Source organism: Desmodus rotundus, chromosome 7 (genome assembly GCF_022682495.2).
Source record: "Desmodus rotundus isolate HL8 chromosome 7, HLdesRot8A.1, whole genome shotgun sequence".
Classification (NCBI taxonomy): domain Eukaryota; kingdom Metazoa; phylum Chordata; class Mammalia; order Chiroptera; family Phyllostomidae; genus Desmodus; species Desmodus rotundus.
This window is the reverse complement of record NC_071393.1, coordinates 58,207,468-58,228,110: the sequence shown is the minus strand read 5'-3', so window position 1 is coordinate 58,228,110 and position 20,643 is coordinate 58,207,468. Positions and strand designations below refer to the sequence as shown.

At 38.6% G+C, this 20,643-nt stretch overlaps 1 pseudogene; it reads left to right on the top strand.

Moving 5' to 3' along the window:
* Positions 1 to 1,503: 1,503 nt before the first annotated feature.
* Positions 1,504 to 20,643, top strand: part of LOC123478780 (cytochrome c oxidase subunit NDUFA4 pseudogene) — a 34,520-nt pseudogene continuing 15,380 nt past the window's right edge.

The window sequence follows — 20,643 nt, the reverse complement described above, 5'->3', positions numbered from 1 at the left end:
AAACTTATGGCTGATATTAAAAATCGTGAGAGTCCACTGAATGAGATTAGGCAAAGGATGTACCCACTAACATATTTGTGAACAAAAACAGCTCAAAGAAAAGCATGTGTTTAGACTGAAAAAGGTGATGATGTGTTGTTTGCTTTTATCTTGCATTTTATTTGTGGAATGAGAATGTACTGGCACATAAGAATATAGCCTTTTGCGGATCAAAAGTTGAAGAGAAAGTTGAACTCTTATATTGAGTTAAAAGGATATAGATGTGAAAGGAAGGTTTCTCCCTTGAGTATTTTTTGGCTATATTAAATAGGTATTTTTAACACTGTTTTTAATAAGTGTTTATTTGCATGATGGAGAAATCAAATTTCAATGGTAAATGTCATAGTTTGAGGTCAAGATTAAAACTGGCTTATTTAAATTCATAGGAACTAAGAACTGGAGTGAAAATTCTGCTTGGAAACTTGTCCGAGTTACATACATAATGGATGTGATTAGGAGTAAAAAATAGCTTTTGTTTAATAGACTTACTAGATACAAAGGGGGACAGAGAAATTTGTGAAGGCCTCCTGCAGCCCAATATGAACATTTCATGTACCTCAATCTGTCCTATCATCCTTCAAATTATCGTCTTCAAAAAACATGACAGTCTAACATGGCATTTAATAGATTTTGCAACAAATTGGTTGTAATATTGTGTTTGATATTTATTGTCACAACCTTTTCCAGTTAAAATTAGATTATGCCAGAAAAACACTTCAAAACTTTTTGACGTGTTTCTTCTTTCATACTTATAACTGTTTTTTAATGAGATTAAAGTTGCTATTTTTGAGATTTTGGAACTAAAAGTGATCACAACTTATAATTTAACATCCCAAATTATAGTTTATTTCCAGGTTTAAAGAACTTTATTTGAATTTGTCTGGTATAAAGTTAATACAAGTTATGAATACATAAAACATTGAGAAAATGATTTACATAGAGCAGGAAGGTGTTCTTCAAATATGTTTTTTCAACTTGATACAAAATTGGAAATCAAGTGAACATAAAGTCCAGAACCAACAAGATTTCATACAAAGACCTTTATGATCATGGAAGACTTCATGTGGTTTCTATGACTTACATAAAATTAAGGGTAGAGGAAAATAATGTAGTGTATTAATTAGATATATTTAAGTTGGACATTTTGCCCAAATAGATGGATAAATTGAATATATTTAGAACTCTAAATATATAAATGTGGTTTCTAAAAATTGTATTGTCTACGCAACATCATTGTGGAATTTGCATGCATTGAAGTAATTTTGCTTTTGAGATATTAATTTTATGAATAGCTAATGTGTCTGGTTGTGTCTGGGACTAAATGCCTGTTGGAGAAATAGGCTAACAAAGGGTGAAGGTGAAGATCATTAGAGGTTTTGGAGCCGGCTGAGACGGGTTGCTGGGGTTGTGTAACTAACTGTGCCTAGAGGGCGGGGTTCCTGTACATTCCTACTTCACCAGATAACCTGCCCCCAACACCACTTCAGCTTCTGCCAGACAGATGAAACTCTCCAACATGAAAATCTGCGCAGCCATTCCAACAAGCAGGGTAGGTGAAACTTGAATTAAAATTCTACCCTCTTATTTTTTTCTACTTGAGGCCAGATCCTGAAGATATGGAAAGAATAGGGGTCATCTAGATTCTCCTCTCACGCAGCATACAAGCAAGAGCATCTGCATTCTCTCTAAGAGCCACCTACCTGTAAGAGTTCAAAGACATTATCTTTCACAGTACTTCATTCTCGGGTTTTTTTTTGGGGGGGGGGCATGTCTTTTTTTTTTTCTTTTAAGTTTCTCTTTTCTAATCCCGATCATTCTCCCCAGTCCCTCTTCAGGGCCTCCCCTCCCCACAACCACCAGCAGTTAAAATAATCCACCTCTTAGTTTTCCACCCACAAACCGACCTTTACCCCACTGTGGCGGCCATTCACTGGGACCTTGTCCTGAAGATGTAGGCCAAGGTAGCTCCGGGTAATATGTGATGTACTGTTATGTTTTGAGTCTATTTTCTTCCTTCCGATTTCTATGTTTTTTTTCCTCCACTCAAGACTCTGCCTGAGGTTGTCTCAAGGATGCCGGAGAAAAAGACTTGTGGTCTGGGAGCTATCTTACCCCAACATTGGTAAGTGAAAGTAATTTTCGGAGGGGAGGAGGGGCTATGCCTGACTGCTTTTGACTGAGGCTTTAACCACGATTTTGAGATCCAGGTCTAAGCTTTTTTCTTCTCTTCTCTTTTATCTTTTCTTTTCCCTTCCTTTCCTTTCTTTCCTTTTCATTTTTTTTTTTTTTAATTTCCTTAGCGGGGTGTGCTATCATAGAAGTAGCTGAGCGATACATGCATTTCCCAAGTCAGCAGAAAGTCACACTGCATCCCTAAGTAAAGTGGATGTAGACATGGCCAAGGGGACATAGAAAGAGAAATGAAGAGAAACCAGGCGAATTTTTATGGACAAGGGTTAGTGGGGGACTGAAATAGGGTCCAAAGTGCAAAATAATTCATTTCATGGAAATATGACTTCTGAGTTTAACCACAACTGGGAGAATATCCTAACTGGACTTTCTTAACGTTTAAACCTGTAGATACTTGTTCTCCCTGTTTGAGACAAAACTCTTTGCTCTAGAGCCAAGCCCTTGCCTCTTGCCAAAGTTCTTTTTCCTTTTCTTTCTTTTTTTTTGGGGGGGGGGAGCGTGGGTAGAAGGCCCCTCCTCTCCATTTTCGCACTGACATTACCATCTCCCCCAGAGCTGGCCACCGCAGCCCTGGGCTCCTTGGTCTGGGTCAGGCAAGGGGATTCCTCTGATTTGCGGAACTGCCCCAGGTAGAGCGCAGCAAGGAACCTAAGGAGCCAGGAACCGGACTGGATGGGAGGCTGCTTCTCTGCTTGTTCGAAGGACTAGGGAAATGAGCACCGTTCTGGGCTTGACTTTATCCCTGCTGGGAATATCCCAGTTCCCGGCTTTGGGAACATCAGGCAAATAATTGATTCTTAATGCACACTTAGGGGACAGCGATATAAGCACAGAGCCTGGCTGTCCCGAGAGTGGCTGAGAGCGCCCCAGACACCGGTTGGCTCGGCCAGAAGCGAATTTTGGGCCTTCGCTGCGGTTTCCTATTAGCCTTCCCCGAATCTAGGGGGTTTCTGGGTGAAGTGGGAGAGGGGCACGATGGTGGGAATTGGTATCCACTGGGACCCAGCCGCATTGTTTTCTCGGGTTGTGGAATCCTGCAAAGTGACTTAGACTGCTGATTCGCGGCCATCTGCAGAGAGCAGCCAGGGAGGAGAGGCGCTCTCCGGACAAAGCCGCAGGTTCCGTCCTGCGGGAAGCTGAACGCTGCGCAGGGAGCAGCAAGGTGAGGGCGCTCTTGCCCCGGACAAGCGGAGCTTTGCGTTCTGTTACTCACACTGGCTGATGCCAGGAAAATTGACTCCAGAACCTTGGCTGGCACACTTCCCCACCTTTCTCTTTTCTTCTTATTCTCCCGTGTTCTCCTCCTCCTTCCCTTTCCCTCTAAAAGTTGTTTCTTTTGTTTACCTCGTGCTGTTTCAGATTTCAACACTTATTTGCTAGTTGATAAAACTGTTTTCTCTGTAATAGACATCTTTTTTTCCTTTCTACTCCCTACTCCTCTTCCATTTCACTTTCTACCTCTTTTTCCTTTTCTGCTTAAGTCTGTGGGCAAAGGTGAAGGGTTTTTTACAGAAAAGAGGTACCCTTGGAGTGGAAACTCCCTTAGCACTAAGGGAAGCTCTGTGTTGGGGAGAGGGAGGGAGGCAGAGGTTTGGGTGGGCAGAGCATCCCTGCCTGTGTGGGAGATTATCAGGAGGTGGTCTTCAGCCTTGGCAAGACTAAGGGAAGGAAAGGACAAGGCAGAATAGAGCTCATCTACTTCTGATTGTTCTTCCATCCCCCATAAGACCCAATTTCCATGCTTTAACATCATCCTCACCTGGACTTCTGTCAACTTTGAGGTAGGCAGAAATTCTGAAATTGTAATCATAAAAGGCATTTAAAGTAACAACTCTCAAAATTATTTTTGTGGGAGTGGAAGGGGAGATAAAATGCCCCAGGTCCTTTCCATGGTCTGTTGCTTGTCATGTACAATCCTCTCCCATGATATTGGGCCTTTCGGAAGAGCTGCACAGGAGGAAAGCACATTGCATGTTGTGAGATTTGGAAATTCCTGTCCAAATGAAATGAGTGTACAGTTGCCAGACATATTTGGATAATTATTTTCACCTTGGTTTAATTTGCTTACCCAAGTAACACTCCCAGAATCCAGTCGTGTCTTCAGTTTTACTCCCTCTTTCCCGGTCTCATTCTTTAAATCAGAATGTGCTTAAAATGCAAACATTTTCCTCAGTGTCTGTATGGTCAGGTGTTGTTGATTCCATTGATTGATCATTAAGAATAAAAACTGTAGTGGGGTTACTGAGGGAGAGTTGTCTCTCAGTTCTTCATTTTTCCACTGCTCTGAAATAGTGACCTGATCATTGTTGTTTGAAGTTAAATTATCTGTTAAATTAGCCCTAAACAATAACTGATGATATTTTCCCTTTGGGTCCAGTTGCCCCTAAATTCTTTTTCCTAGATGGGAAGGAGAGGAATCAAGTAGAATGCTTGGTTACATAATAATGTGAAGATAATAAAAATCAACATTTATGTGCTGGTAATATTGTTTAAGAGAAATCACTTTCAAAGAAGCTATATTTTATAAATACATTCTTTTAGAGGCCTGTACTTTAGAAGGACCACACTAATTCAAGGATGAATGTAAATAAGCATCTTTGTTGATTAAGAAAAAATGTGAACACTCTATTTCCATTACTCTACAAAACCTAAATGCTCAAACGCATCATATACCGGTGCTTGCTAATCAAAATTAATTCTGTCATCCAGGGATATTCTCAAAAAAGGAAATTTAACTTTAAGCAAAAACTAAAATGTTTTAGATATATGAATTTCTAGAAATCCAAAGTATATTTATTTCTTTGAGTCAGACACTTGTTTGTTTTGCAATCATTATATGAGACAATTTTGGAAAAGCGCAGATGCTCCCCGCCACCCCCCCTGTTTCAGATTGCTTGCATATGCAGGCATGGGCATGAGGGTTTCCAGGGTATATTAAGAAAATGACATTTTTCTCATTTGTTTTAACAAAAGCCCAAAGAATCTTTAAACCCAAAGACTGCCGTTAGTTCAAAAATCTTTAAACATAATGAGCACTATTGTGTTTTCCTATTAAAAAGAGCTGAATGAATAATTAGAGGCTATGATGAAAGTTGAAAAATTTAAAATAAGAATAAGGTGATAATTTTATTATTTAATACTTTTATAATTTTTATAATTAGTGATGTAGTTTTAAAGTTGGCAAGCATTCTTAGGAAAAGTAGCATACTCCTCCCACCCCATCAAAAGTACTTTAGACGGAAGGAAGAATCAGGTAGCACTGGCAGCAGGGCTTGTTTATTATTTATTCCAGTAGAAGTATTAGTAGATTTAAAAATATACTTTTAATTATACATTGAGTTAACTGAAGGTTGGAAGACTAAAATCGATCATTCCTGCATCAATAGTGTTGTCTATTACTGCATTGATTTGTGTTTATTTATGCAGAGGCTTTTGGTTATTTACGTACATATTTCAGCATCTGCTTCTTGATTGTTATCACAGGTTGGTTTTAATGAAAGCACTTATATAGGAAACATACTTGATAAATCAATTTTAAGTAAATATGATAGTGAGTTATGGTAACCCAAAGAGTTTATGATTTATTCATATTTGCTTTTTAGCAATTAGGAAGCTCTTTTTGATTAAAACTTCATGCTACTTGAAAACTTCCATTTTTCTTTTCACATGTTGTACTGGTGTGTTTCAATAAAATAGAAAAACATAATTTTATGGTGTCAGATATGATAAAATGAAACTGATGAATAAGACTTTTTGGTTTTTTCTGTTGGCATGACTAGGTTATCCTTATAACAATAAGGTGGCCGCTGGGTTTACTAATGTTGTAGATGAAAAATCAAGGAGCAGCAGGATTTGAATATAGAAATGGCCTTGTCCTAAAAACACCTAAGTTATGCCAGGGGCACCTATGCTGCACAGGATATTCCAGAGTTGTTCAGTACATATTAAATATATACACTCATCTATTCTCTTATTTAGTATCTGTGCACCATTATACCTTATAAAGATAGGTATTTCTCTTGAACTAATAGCTCACATATGAATGTTATATATCAGGGCTCATTTGAACAAATGTAAGACTAAATACCACAGGGTGTGTCCTACATGTACAAAGCAATAGTGGAAGATAGTGATGCATTAGAGTTCATGCTTCTTATTGTCATTACAAAATGTTGAAAGATGACTTGGAAATTGAAAAAGTAGCTTATTTATCGAGGGCTATTTACTCCTCGTTTTACAAGGCTTTTATTCCTGCCTGGAGGATGAATCTTTCCTTGCAAATAGTTTGTAGTATATCTACCAAATATGGTTTACAGCCCTATTCTTTATCTCTTGAACTCTCCCACACTCTCCAGTATTTGTGAGAAATACAAGAAGGAAAATTAACCAAATTCTTCCTTGAGGATGGGTGTCTTGGGAGGTAAAAAAGGAATCTCTTCACCCTGGCGAGTTTTCCTGAAATTACTTAACTTCAGCACCCTCACTGTGAGAGGTGGAGCCTCCCAGTCCCAGGGCTGCAGGCAGAAGGTGGCCAAGCCTCAAGCTTTGCAGAGGTTGAAAGAAGCAGCAGAGGGAGAGCTTAGAGTTTGTTTATTTGGTTTATTTTTTTGTCCTGTGCCAAGCCCTTGAAGTTAATACAGGAACATGGCCCTTTAGGACCAAGCACTCTTGGCATTCTTTCGAGACTGAAATTCCAGAGCATCGGATAAATAGGACTTATAGCTAGGGTGTGCTCACCCACCCCTCCGTCTTTTCCGCCCAGATCAGCTCATCTTCACGTGCATCTGGGTAGTGGACAGTGTTGACTTGAATTGCTCCTGTTCGCTCCAAGCCTTTCCTGTGAATGAACCCAAAAACACTCGACAGCTCGTGAATAATCGTTTTAATGAGTGTGCAAAGCATGCGATGTGGTGCACAGAGCTGTCGGGTTAAACAAACAACTTGTACCCTGACCAAAACCGATTGTTAAAGTGCAAAGTGATGTCAGCTCCGTTTCCATTACCTGTTGGAGAACCACAGATCTGACATTTGGGAGTCCAAGTTTTCTCATTTAAAAAAAAAAAAAACAACAATATTTTTCAACTGTATATGTGATCTTCTCTAATACTAATTTGAGCCAAACAGAACCTCATTTGAGAACCACAGAAGTAGTGGTGTTACTTCCTCAAAAACAATCGAAAGAAAAACAAGGACAAACTCAGAACATATATAAAAAGTCTGAGAATTTCTTTTTGATAGCTCACACATCATTGCTGACCCATATTGTAAAAATCTTACCTTTATTTTATATAGCTCATTAGTGACAAATACCATGTTAACTATATCGAATCAACTAGGATTGGTAATTTGATTCTGTACTAATACAATCTCTAAACCTGTAAGGATTTTTTCTATGGAAAATTTAACTAAAATTTGTTATGTTAGCTTGTGAGAGGATGAATAAATAGGTAGTTCCCACAGTTATGCTTTCAAGGAAAACAGTTTGGAGGAAAGTAATGGGAAAGGAACCCTGATGGACCAATCTAAAACAAGAACAAAAAGCACAAACACCAGTGAGTTCTTTAGAATCACACTATCTTCCCTCCTCTTTTGTACAACTGTACCAGGGAAATATTGCTTTCCCATCCAGCTAAAAGATCTACTTGGACTCAGCCACTCGTGCTCCTTTCCTCATTGATTAAAAAAGATCTTTCACAATTCCAAACATCAAAAAAACACATAAAAGTATAAAACCTCAAAAGATTTTTTAAAAATTCCCTTCTAAAAACTTGATGGAGCGACGTGTAAAATGTTTCCCCTGCTAGCACCTTCTGTACATTCATAACTCAAACAAAATAGCCAAAATGCTTGGAAATCAGTGTATCAGTTCCAAATAACTAGCTTCTTTAACCTGTAAACAATTTAGAGAATTAAGGTTTATATTTTTATTGACTATAGAATATATATTTTACTTTATTAAGAACTGAAAACATATATTCTACAGTCTGAAGGTTATTTGTCCTCTAATAGTTATAATCTGCTTGTAGAAATGAAATATTAGGAATAGGGTACACTTTAGTATGGAAGCTCAACAGCATTTGATTACTCAACTCCTATTGGTCATATTGTCATCTGCATATCTGTCAGTCTTTTTGACCATCTATTTTACATATGAATGTCAATATACAACCAATTGCAATTAAATGAATGAATCCACCTAAAATATAACTGAAGCATTTGACTGAATAAGCAGTTTCTTATGGAAGTCATAGTTTTGTTATTATGGTTGCTAGTTTTTATACATTTGTGTCAGTTTAGCCCTAATTGGATAAAATGGAAAGTCAGTTTTCATCATCAAAACTTTGTAAAGACGATCAGCAGTTTAGGATGGTGATTTTTGTTTAACTATTATCTAGTGAATGTCTCTATCAGAGTATCAATTCAGAATAGCCTTTATTTTCTAGGAAGTTTGACAAAAAATGACTATCAAAAAGTAGAGGCTTGCACTTTTATTGTTTTAAATATTTGGGGGCACACAATCAGACCATGCAGTTATTCCTTAAACAGATTTCTTCTCTGTGGGCTGACTGAGTTTATGAATTTAGGAGTCAGTGGAAGAGCCACATCCATTTCTGTTTTAGATACACAAATAGCAAAGCTAGAGGGTGCATCTGTTTGTGTGTGTGTGTGTGTGTGTATGACACCACCAAAACATTAATTATATTCGAAAGAGCAGAGAGCTTATTGTGGAGAGAGTTGAAATACTAAATTTATATTCCATGGAATCTGTCTCTGTGGAGAGGGCTGAAACTGTATACCTGTCTCAAATGATACACCATCTTCAGTGAGGTGCATAACAAGATCAAATAGATGAAGGAAGCAAACTTGGAGGGGAGTGATCTTAGATATTTGGATGGTCCTAAGCAGAGGGAATCCATGTGGCAAATCACGTGAAGAACAAGCATGGGGTCTTTGTTCTCTGTCAACAAAAACAAATATAATTCTTTTTCTCTACAAAGCAAATCACAAAATGATCTTAGCTGAATTTGGAGGAGTGGAGAGGTTGAGTGACTGAGAATATTTCAATTATCATATTTCTGATCCCCAAGTCCTGTTTACTTCATAGCTGCCAAATTGTATATCCAAAATTTAGTTTCTCTTCCTCCCAAATCCTACATGGGTATGAATCATCCTTGATCATTTTTAGTTTTTGGCTTAATTACTAGTTTTCAGCTTTAAATTAGCGATAAACTAATTAATCTGACTAATGTTCCTAAACTTGTATTGAATAGTATAATAGATGCAATAACAACACAAATAAAATAAAATCTGCAGCAATAATGACAAAAATAAAATGTTAATAATAATAATGCAAACAATAATAGCAGGAACAATTTTAAAATAATTTATCTGGCTGGCAGGATGAAGAGGAAATTTGTGTTTCACAGCTGCACTTGGGCATTTCTCTAATTTCTTGTTTTACCGGGTGGATGGATGATCTGTTCTGGCCCAACTCAAGTATTCTAATAGAAACTCCCTTGTGGGGCTTTTTGATGGCACTGGGTACATTTTTACCCACTCATCTTCATTGATATGGGAATGTTCCTCTTGGACACCATTCAGAAGTAAGTAAAATCTTGAGGGAGACTGGCAGCAAAGGCAGAAATGTGAAGAGATTATTGGGTAGAAGGACCTGATTCCTCTGGCTGGAGTTTTGCTGGTGAATGAGCAACTTGTCATATTTGGGATCATGTTATCAGAGCTGAGGAGTTTGAGATGGGCAAAGTACTTCAGTTACGAGGTTTCTGTGAGTCCAAAGGGTGGCCCTGAGGAACTTAGCCCATAAGGCAAGATACAAAAATTAAGAAGTAGGTCCCTCTGGACAATTTTTTTTTTTTATTCCTTTAAGGATGGAGGGATGGAAAGGGGACAGTAAGTGAAGGGAATAGAAGTGGAGGGAGGCGGCCAGGTTGAAGATATGACTGGTAGTGCTCTAGCTAATAAAGCTAAGCTCATCTATAGAAGAGGGAGAAGTGTTTTTGTCAGCTGAAAACCTAACAAGGTTTATCTGTCTAGGTGTGAAACAGCGACCAGTTCCTGAGGCTAGGCTGTAAAGAATCTGCCAGTGAGTCTGTCTGTATCTGTGGGAACCTAACTCTCCACTCAGCCCAATATTCTGAGCCCCCCAGTTCCCCTCACTCCAAAGAAAAAGGAAAAAAAAAAAAAGCACGTGGGAGGGAATTAGATTCAATGTTTGTCAGGCACATGTTGCAATTAAAGCAGGTTTTTTGAAAACTGCCTTCATTTGTGGAGGGGAAAGATAGCTGGTTAGGAGAGGGAGGCTAGTTATAGGAGAGGATAACAGAGATTGAGCTAGAAATTCCAATGGCAGCCCAGTGGCCAGGGTCAAATGGATAAGAATCCTAGCTATAGAAGGATAGTTTGGGAGCAAGGAAGGATAGCCATTAAATGTTTTTTGCTCTGTCTCCCTGGAAATAAATGTAGCACTGAAAATTTATGAAAAAACAAGACCTGCATGCCTTGTTAAAAAACAAATTACAAAGAGAAAGGCATAACTACCAATACCCTGTTCTCTAGAAAACTTTTTTTTTCTTTAGATATTGTCTTCAAACACACACTCACACAATCCATAACTAAAGCAAACAGTAGTTGAAGGAAGAAAGGGAGGAGAAAAAAGGATACAACTTCCCTGCTGGTTGTAAGTGCATCCACCTCTTCACTTTTCACAGAAGGGAGGCTGAACAATTCTTTCAGTCTAGTCTTTTCACTTAAGAGAAATATGAAAATATTCCAGTTCATGAGAAAGTTATTTCACTAGCGATTGTCCAAGAACGAGGAGAGGAACTTTCACTTCTAGAGATTAATTCACCGAGGTGATGCTTAGTCTGCAATGGGAGAAAGGGGCTTTGACTGCAACTATATATTGCTCTGCTTTTCAATCATACTCCCAGGTTTTCTCCCTGTACTACTAATAATTAAGAACTAAGTTCTTTCAACTCTTCTGAAAGTAAAACTATGCAATTTGAACTCAAACTGGAACTTTCCGAACAAAATCCAATTCTAATAAAAAATAATACTTTAAGAAAAACCGTTATTGTGATTGTTTTTCATTTGTTTGCATTGTTTCTTTAAGAGAAAACTATCTTTTGTTTCAATAAGATAATTAAAAGAAATCAACATTGTCAGTAAAAATGGCCCTCAATCCTGTTATACAACCCCCAAATATGACTTTTAAGAATTTATTTTCAAACACTTTGTTGTTAATTATATATAACTGACAACCTCTGAGTCATTGGAGACGTGCCTAACTAAAAGAAACCAACTTAATTCTATAGGAATATTTGACAGAAAATAAAGAGACAATAAAAGCAGTTATTTCACAAAGTAGTAGAAGCCATGCAGATACCAGGTGCACTCCATTTATGCACCCATTTAACAAAATTAATAGGCTTTTATATTCCAATACCTTAAAAATATTTAGCCGACATAAAGCAGATATTTAAATGCATATATACCCCATGCTGCATATAGTTCAAATATGTATGCTTGTTTATTTTTATAGAATCTAAGACTAAAAATATTAGCATTTATAACTTTTTAGCCACCAAAACTTGGGGTTTATTTTTGATCTGTAAACACTAAAGGAAATCCAGAACCACTACATTTTGTTTAGGTTTTATTATGAAGCAAATACAAATTTCTATCTTGGGGTATGCAACAGTAAGGAATTTAGGGGTGAGTAGAACTAAGATCCGCATATACTTTTAGTAAACCAAGATGTAGTAATTTCATTTTTAAACAATAACATCCTACTATTAAATGAAAGAAATACACAGTTTGAAGGACAGGGGTTAAGCCAAGGTTACACGATAATATTTCAGAAAGGTAATGGCTTCAAATGATGCTCACTAACATTTTTTTCCAACAAAGAATTTTCAAGGCAGATACAGTCAGATCTTTTTCACAAGTGGCAAAACAAATATTTTAGAAATGGGCTGTGGGGGATTTGATGGACTGACACTCTGAATATTTATTAAGGGTCATACTCCTTTAAATAGGGTTGCGTGCTCCTTAGAAGTGGGGAGAGGAAGGTTTGGGGGTGGACAAGTCCATGCATCCTTACTATCGCTAATGGTGAACGGATATGATTGTGTAAAATAGGAAAGGATTCCATGCTATGAGAGGAACTGCAAAAGTCTATTGGTCCTATCAGGTTTATTCTCTTTTTTCAAGTACACATTTCAAAAAAAGAAATGTATCCCTTCCACTAGGCTCTCATTTGCAGTTATGGTTTCACAGACAGCAGCCAGCTTCTGTTATAGTCCAATGCATCAGTTGAGTTTTTAAAATAATGGACAGGAAAAATAAAGTTAGTCTTTTCAATAAAATTCTCATTGGCACTTGGAGACTAGCAAAGAGGGGAGCTTCAAAACAGGGCAGTGGGAGAAAAGCAATACTCCTTAAGTGCATTTTAGGAAGATGCTAAGTAAAATGCTGTTCAGAAATTGGGATTAATAGAGCAGTTTAAATACAAATCTGCCGGAAATCGCTCTCCGTGTGAATGAAAATGAAGGAATTTATGCATATTCTAATTTTCCCTCTTTGGCTGCTATTTTGGAGGAAGAGACTTCTTTTGCTGATGGTGGAACTTTTTTGTTCTGCACAGGAAATGTATAAATGAACACAAATATTTTTTCTTCCCCTTCCATTTCTCCCCTCTATTCCTCCTCCCTCTGTATAATCAGAGGTTGTTAGGGTCGGTCCTCAGTTCTGCAGCCACTGATCCCAGGACTTCTCCCCATGCCCAGAGAGTAGGGGGAAGGCAGTGACGAGAAAGGGAGTTAGGGTTCCTCTGAGTCACTAGACCTTTGGAAATTAAAAAGTTTCCATTCCATCTTTGGACATTCAAGGAGTGCAGAGAGTGAGGAGTCACACGTTTAATATGATGAACATTAATCCCAAAAGCTATTCACTCTCATAACCAAATTCGCAGGGACGAGAAGGTTGAAGAGACCTTAAAAATGATCTTATGTAATTGAATAACAATAAAAAGTTTTAAAGAAATTAAAAATTAAAAAAAATGATCTTATAAACATGTGAAGATCTACTGACCTTCAGAACCCAGTCCAAACACTTCCCCTCTCACGTCCTTGGGTACAAACAGGGCTAGTGCATTTTCTTTGTATTAAGCCCAGCAAGGAACTCTCTAGCTCTCCTATTCTGACGTAAGTTACAGATAGTCACCTAATGTTGAGAACGAGTGAAGTGGAGCGCTATCTTCCCATGGAAGATGTAAGGGATTCCTGAGACCGTCCAAGGCAGTGAGTGGGGTGCCGGCCGGGCGAGTGACCCGGGAGAGAAAGGGAGGAGGAGATCGAGGGAGGGAAAGAGGCGCTCCCTCAGGTCCGTCTCCCGCATTTGCAGGCCAAGCAGGGAGCTTCAGAATCAATTCGGGGACAAACCGAAACAAACTCCGAGTTTCTAGACTCGGATTAAAACCCTGGAGGCAACCTGATGCCTAATAATTTAATTTCAAAAGAGCCGGTGAGGCCCCTCGCCTCCCTCCGCCCCCACCGCAGCTCACGAGGCGCCGCCCGGGCTTCCGCTCAGGCCCACCGGTCTGCCGGGTGCCAGCTCCTCCGCCCGCGCTCCAGGCCGCTAGCCTCGGGGAGAGGGGGGCAGCGGGAACAGCCCCACCCCGCCTCCACGCAGAACCCCCGCTCAGATACACGGCAGGGCCGCCCTGGGAGCCCTGGTACCAGAGGGCCCGCTTTCTAACTTCCCGTCCACCGGACGCCGTGCGCTGCCCACTCCAGTCTTCCGCTCTGGAAGGGGGCGCCGGCAGGTCAGCGCTCCCCACCCCCACCCGCCCGCGTCGTTCGGGCCCACGTGTCCGTCCCCTCCCGGCACACGGGTAAGCGTGGGGGCGCCGAATCGCCGGGCCAAACACTATATGGGAGCACAGACCTGTCCCTGAAGAACTCACGTCAAGCTACCGTCACCTTCGTTAAAGCTCAAAAATCCCTATTGTATAGAAAGTCTGCTGTGATAAGATAAGGTCTTGCGGGCAGAGAAAACCCAGGGAAGCTCCAGCGGCTCGGACTCTGGAGCACAGCCCCTCCCAGGGTCTCTCCTCCCGAGCCCTCAGGAACCCGACTTCCGGCCGCTCTGGGGCGCCCTGAACCTCACCTGCCGAAGCACTTCCGCCCAGTGGACTCGGGCACTTCCGCTGGGCACGTGGCTGAGGGGTACTGCAGGGAGCTCTATCTTTCAAGAGGCTGTTGGGACCTTTACCTGTTTCCTGTATTTCTCTTTACTTTGAATTTCTTTTAATGCCTTCCCTTTCTTAAACTTTGGAGTTTGGGGGAGGGAGTGGAGCAGACCCAGAGGATGAGAGTTAAGGCACATTGCAATATGTTTTTAGGGGTTTCTGCACAAATTCACATCAATCTCTTTTTAATACACCCTCCCCCACACCCAGGGTTAGGCCGATGTCTGCATTTAGCATGCAATAAATGTTGAAAGAATTACTGAATAAATGATATGTGCTTTTTGGGGCACCTGGTGTTTAGGGCTAGTGGGTAGCCTCAGAAATTAGCTGACTTCTGACTACTGTTATGCTGAAGTTAGTTGAGAAGTTAATAAGTAATTTTACAAGCATTTTGATGATTTGGGGGGCTCCCCATACTGAGAGGAAATGTCAGAGTTGTTGAATATGTTTTTCTTGAACTTTTTTCATTTGGGGTAAAATACTGTGATTTTTAGAATTTGGTGGTTTATCAGCTCTTTCATGGCTTTTCCTTTCCATTTTGCTTTCATTTTAAAGTTTTACTTTCTGCAACAGGAAGTCAAGGCCTTATGAAGTTAATCTCTTGTAGCCAATTTGAGGCAGAAACTAAAAGAGATTTCTCTTTTGCTTTCAAGCTACGTTATAGCTTAACTCTTGTCAATCCTAACTCACTTGTTTGTATTTTCTGCATCATTCAGTTGTTCTTGTTCTTTACAATAACATTTGTTTTTAAATGCCATAGAACTTTTTGAAACCAGGATCTAGTTGTGAGACTAGATTCTGTCAGTCAACATATATTAAATGCATATTCTATTGAGCACTAGTTGTATAACTCGTAGCCTAGTCCCTACAGCATTTAATGTCCCACTTTCGTGGACTGTAACATAGTGAAAATATATAACAAATAAGGTAACAACAATGAAGGTAATTTGAAAGGTTATAATTGCAAATTATAAAAGTTAAAGTATATTTGTTAGCATCATTATGAAGAAGCATTACAGGGATACAAAAAAGATTCATTCATATCCTCTGGGAATTTACAATCTACTTGGGCATAAATAATGTAAATGTAAATGGATAGAAACAGCTACTAAGTTATATTCAGTGTCTGGCATATGGAAAACATTCAGCAAATAATTGCCTTACATATTAATTTTCAGTCATGTCATTCTTTCAACAGCAATATGATACTAATAAGAAAGAAAGGAAGAATTCATTAGGAAAACTTTTATGGAGGAAATGAGTTTGTACTTCATATGTCCCAAAGGAAGACTAAAATAAGCAAGCTGTTTGTGTTTGGGGACTGGTTAAAAGTTGCATACATGGAGAATGAAAAGTTTGATGAGATAAAGTTTGGTGATAATTTGTAGTAAACCTTAAAGAACAGAGGAAACTGTGTGACAGTAGAGGCGACAGAGACCTATCCTCTGTGCAGAGGATAGCATGGTTAAAAGTGAGATTTATATTTTAAAAAATTCTAGCCAGCAACAGAGTGTGGTGAAAACTGAGGGAAAGAGAATACAAAAAAGATTTTGGTGCAGTTCTGCAATGGGATATTACTAGAGAGTGGCTGTAGACAGAGCCATCATTAGGACCTTTCTCCCCAATTACTATATAATGAAAATGATACTGAGATGAGAAAGTCAGTAATAAGCCTTGACTGGAACAAAGCCACAGTACCAACTGGAATCAGTGCCACCCCAATTCTTCATTGCTGGTGGTGGTAGGGAATGTTGTATTGACTCATAGTGATTTAAAGTTAGTCATTTATCCATTATTTACATTTACCTGTTATTCAGTAACAGAAATTCTGAACTGGGTGTGATTTTTGAAACCTCCAAACCCAAGGGGCAAATTTGGCAATGTCTGGTGACATTTTTACTTGTAATAACTACTACTGCCATCTAATTAGTAGAGGCCAGAGATAGATAATGCTAAACATCTTATAATACACAGGAGAGCCCTCCACAACAACAAATTTTCCTGTCCAAAATGTCAACAGTGCCCAAGCTGACAAACCTGCAGTGATGGATATGAAGCATGGCCTCTTACTCTGGAGAGCTGTACAATGAGGCCCAGACCCTAACTTCTATTATAGTAACATTTCAACTGAAGAAATGTTTTATTTGTTTAGTGGGTCAAATGAAGCTATGAAAATGGCAGTTACCTTCCTAGCCCTGAGGCCTTAAAACAGGAATATCAGGATGATACCTGCTTGGATTTTCTACTTTTTATAAAGTGGAGTTAGAAATTTTCGTTAAGGACTTGTTATCTAAATGCTACTTATTAAATTAATAAAATGTGCCTTTGGAGTTGCTTAGCAACTTATGAAAAAGCTTGTTTTTTAGAAGTTCATTTGTTTGTTTAAAACTAGGGTAGGTTGCATATTATTAGCTACATTACATAAATCAACAAAGAAATGTACACTGAAAATGGAATAAGATGTTTCAACACATTTTCTGCTCTCTGTGTCTGGCAATTAAAACACTCTAATTGTCTGGTAGAATTGCATCCAGTATTCGACAAACATTATTTATGTATGAAACTTCAACATAATATTGAGTATGTAAGAAAACCAAAGGGGAAAAATTAAGAAGGTTTGTCATAAAGTATGTGTTTATCTTAACCTTTCTTCTTCAAAAATCTTATCAACTAAGTACTTTTATCAGACACTAATTATACTCTTTCTGAAAAGAATTTCTCCAACACCCTTCAGTGCTTGCACCCTTTAATCATATCTCATTACATCTACCTAATCCATATCTTTTTCACATTGCCAGGGCTCATTAACAGTTTTAAAAGCCAATCTTGGACATTATTATTCCTTGTAATTGAGATGAAAATAATGCCAATAATATTTTATTTCTAAAATGTAATGGATCATTTAAAATTTGTTCTGAAGCCACTTCTTTTTTAAATATTAATGAGAAATTAACTTTTAAACATGCATTAAACTGGCAGGAATGGTGAGATGTGTCTGAAAACCCTGAAGCCCCTTTTCGGAGGCAAAGTTATTTTTATAAGCTGTTTTAACAGTGGATCATCAATCACTTTGAAGGGAAGTGATCCTTGATTAACAGTTGGCTGATACTGTGTTTCTACAAATGTGTGGAAGCAATACAGGTGCTACCTATGAACCACGACAGATCTGAGCATTTTCTTTTTATGACTGAATAATATAAGTTCTTGAATGGGCCTTCATCTTTGTGTATTAGCCCATTTAATTTTAGACAAGACAAACTGAATATCCAACTCAAATAATGAACCATAGGTACTATGTTTCCCATAAATTTAAAGAAAAGATTACAAATATGGCTAGTACTTTATCCCTGCTGATTTCTCATTTTCAGCAAAGGAAACCCAGATCCAATTTGCAGTTACATGACTAAAGTAGATCCTCATGCAATGACATTTTAGGACTTGAAAGTCAAGTCCTGTCTCTCAGAATGTAACTACATAGGACTAACATTATTCTCAAAAACGAAAGCTGCCTCCAACATTATTAATGAGTTTGAGTCTGAGTAATCTTTAAGAGCCTTAGGTAAAGTTTAACAGCTTATCATTTATTATGCACATACTATTAAGCTATATTTGAAAGAAACACAAACCAAAAGTAATTGTCCAAAAAACCCAGATTTTGTACAAGTACCTCCAGCTATTATTCAATAGTAGTAGAAATGGAATAAAGCTTTCATTCAGATTGATTTTTCCCCATTTATTATTTCTGCCAAAGAGTATCTCTTATTTTAGGTGTTTTATTAGATATATAGTTTTTAGTCCTCACCTGAGGACTTTTTAAAAATTGATTTTAGAGAAAGAGAAAGGGAGGGAAACATGAATGTGTGAGAGAAACATCGACTGGCTGTCTACTGTACCCACTCTGACTGGGAATCAAACCTGCAACCTTTCAGTTATGGGACAATACTCCAACCAACTGAGCCAAACTGGCCAGGGCTTATTATATATTTCTTTAGTTTTTTCTTTCAAATATTTTCTTTTAGAATTTTTTTAATATTGAACCTTTTAAAAAAGTTTTTATTGTTATTCAATTACAGTTGTCTGCATTTTCTCCCCATCCCGCCACCCCACCCCAGCCAACCCCACCTCCCTCCCCCACCTCCACCCTCCCCCTTGATTTCATCCATGTGTCCTTTATAGTAGTTCCTGAAAACCCCTCTCCCCACTATCCCCTCCCCACTCCCCTCTGGCTATTGTTAGATTGTTCTTTTTTTTTAATTTTAATTTTTTATTGTTATTCAATTACAGTTGTGTGCCTTTTCTCCCCATCCCTCCACCCTACCCCAGCTGAACCCACCTCCCTCCCCCACCTCCACCCTCCCCCTTGATTTTGTCCTTGTGTCCTTTATAGTAGTTCCTGTAATCCCCTCTCCTCACTGTCCCCTCCCCATTCCCCCCTGACCATTGTTAGATTGTTCTTAACTTCAATGTCTCTGGTTATATTTTGTTTGCTTTTTTCTTCTGTCGATTATGTTCCAGTTAAAGGTGAGATCATATGGTATTTGTCCCTCACCACTGCCTGGCTTATTTCACTTAGCAAAATGCTCTCCAGTTCCATCCATGCTGTTGCAAAGGGTATAAGCTCCTTCTTTCTCTCTGCTGCATAGAATTCCATTGTGTAAATGTACCATAGTTTTTTGATAAGAAAACTACACAACACTGAAGAAAACTTAAGGAAGACACAAACAAGTGGAAGCATGTACCATGCTCATGGATTGGAAGAATTAACATCATCAAAATGGCCATACTACCCAAAGTGATCCATAGATTCAGTGCAATCCCTATTAAAGTACCCATGACATATTTCTCAGATATAGAACAAACATTTCAGAAATTTATATGGAACCATAAATGACGCCGAATAGCTGCAAAAATTTTGAGAAAGAACAAAGCAGGAGGGATCACAATACCTGATATCAAACTGTATTACAGGGCCACTGTAATCAAAACAGCCTGGTACTGGCATAAAAACAGGCACATAGACCAATGGAACAGAACTGAGAGCCCAGAAATAAATCCAAGTCTTTATGGTCAATTAATATTTGAGAAAGGAGGCAGGAGCATAAAATGGAGCAAAAATAGCCTCTTCAACAAATGGTGTTGGGCGATCTGGACAGCTATGTGCAAAAAAGTGAAACTCAATCATCAACTTACACCATGCACAAAAAAATTCAAGGTGGATAAAAGACTTAAATATAAGTCATAACACCATAAAAGTTTTAGAGGAAAACATTGGCAGGGAAATCTCAGACATCCCATGCAGCAACATTCTAACAGAATTTTTTTTTTTTTTAATATTTATTTTTTTTTAGAGAGAAGGGAAGGGAGTGAGAAAGAGAGGAAGAGAAACATGAATATATGGTTGCTTCTCACACATCCCCCCACAAGGGACCTGGCCCACAACCCAGGCAGTGCATCGACTGAGAATCAAACTGGTGACCCCCTGGTTCACAGGCCCGTGCTCAATCCACTGAGCCACACCAGCTGGGGCTTCTTTTAGAATTTTATATTTGCTCTGATTTCTCTCTGTTACTAAGGTTCAACTTTTTGTTGACTATAGAATATTGTTATTAAACAGAATCAAGTGAAAGAGTATAAGAGTTGATGTGTTAGGTGTGCTGTGTCTTATCTTTTTTTTTTTTTAATTCAAGTATAGTTGTCTCCATTTCACACTGCCATTCCCGCCCTACTCACTCCCACCTATTACCCTCAATCCTACCCACTTTGGCTTTGTCCATGAGTCCTTTATATATGTTTCTTGATGACCCATTTACCCCGTTCTCCCCTTCCTCCCACCCCTCTGATTACTGTCAGTTTTTTCTTTATTTCAATATCTCTGATTCTATCTTGCTTGCTTCTTTGTTTTGTTGATGAGGTTCCACTTATAGGTGAGATCATATGGTATTTGTCTTTCACTACCTGGCTTATTTCACTTAGCATAATGCTCTCCGGTTCCATCCATGCAGTTGTGAAGGGTAGGAGTTCCTTCTTTCTTTCTGCTGCATAGAATTCCATTGTGTAAATGTACCATAGCTTTTTAAAAAAAAATTTGTTATTCAATTACAGTTGTGTGCCTTTTCTCCCCATCCCTCCACCCTACCCCAGCT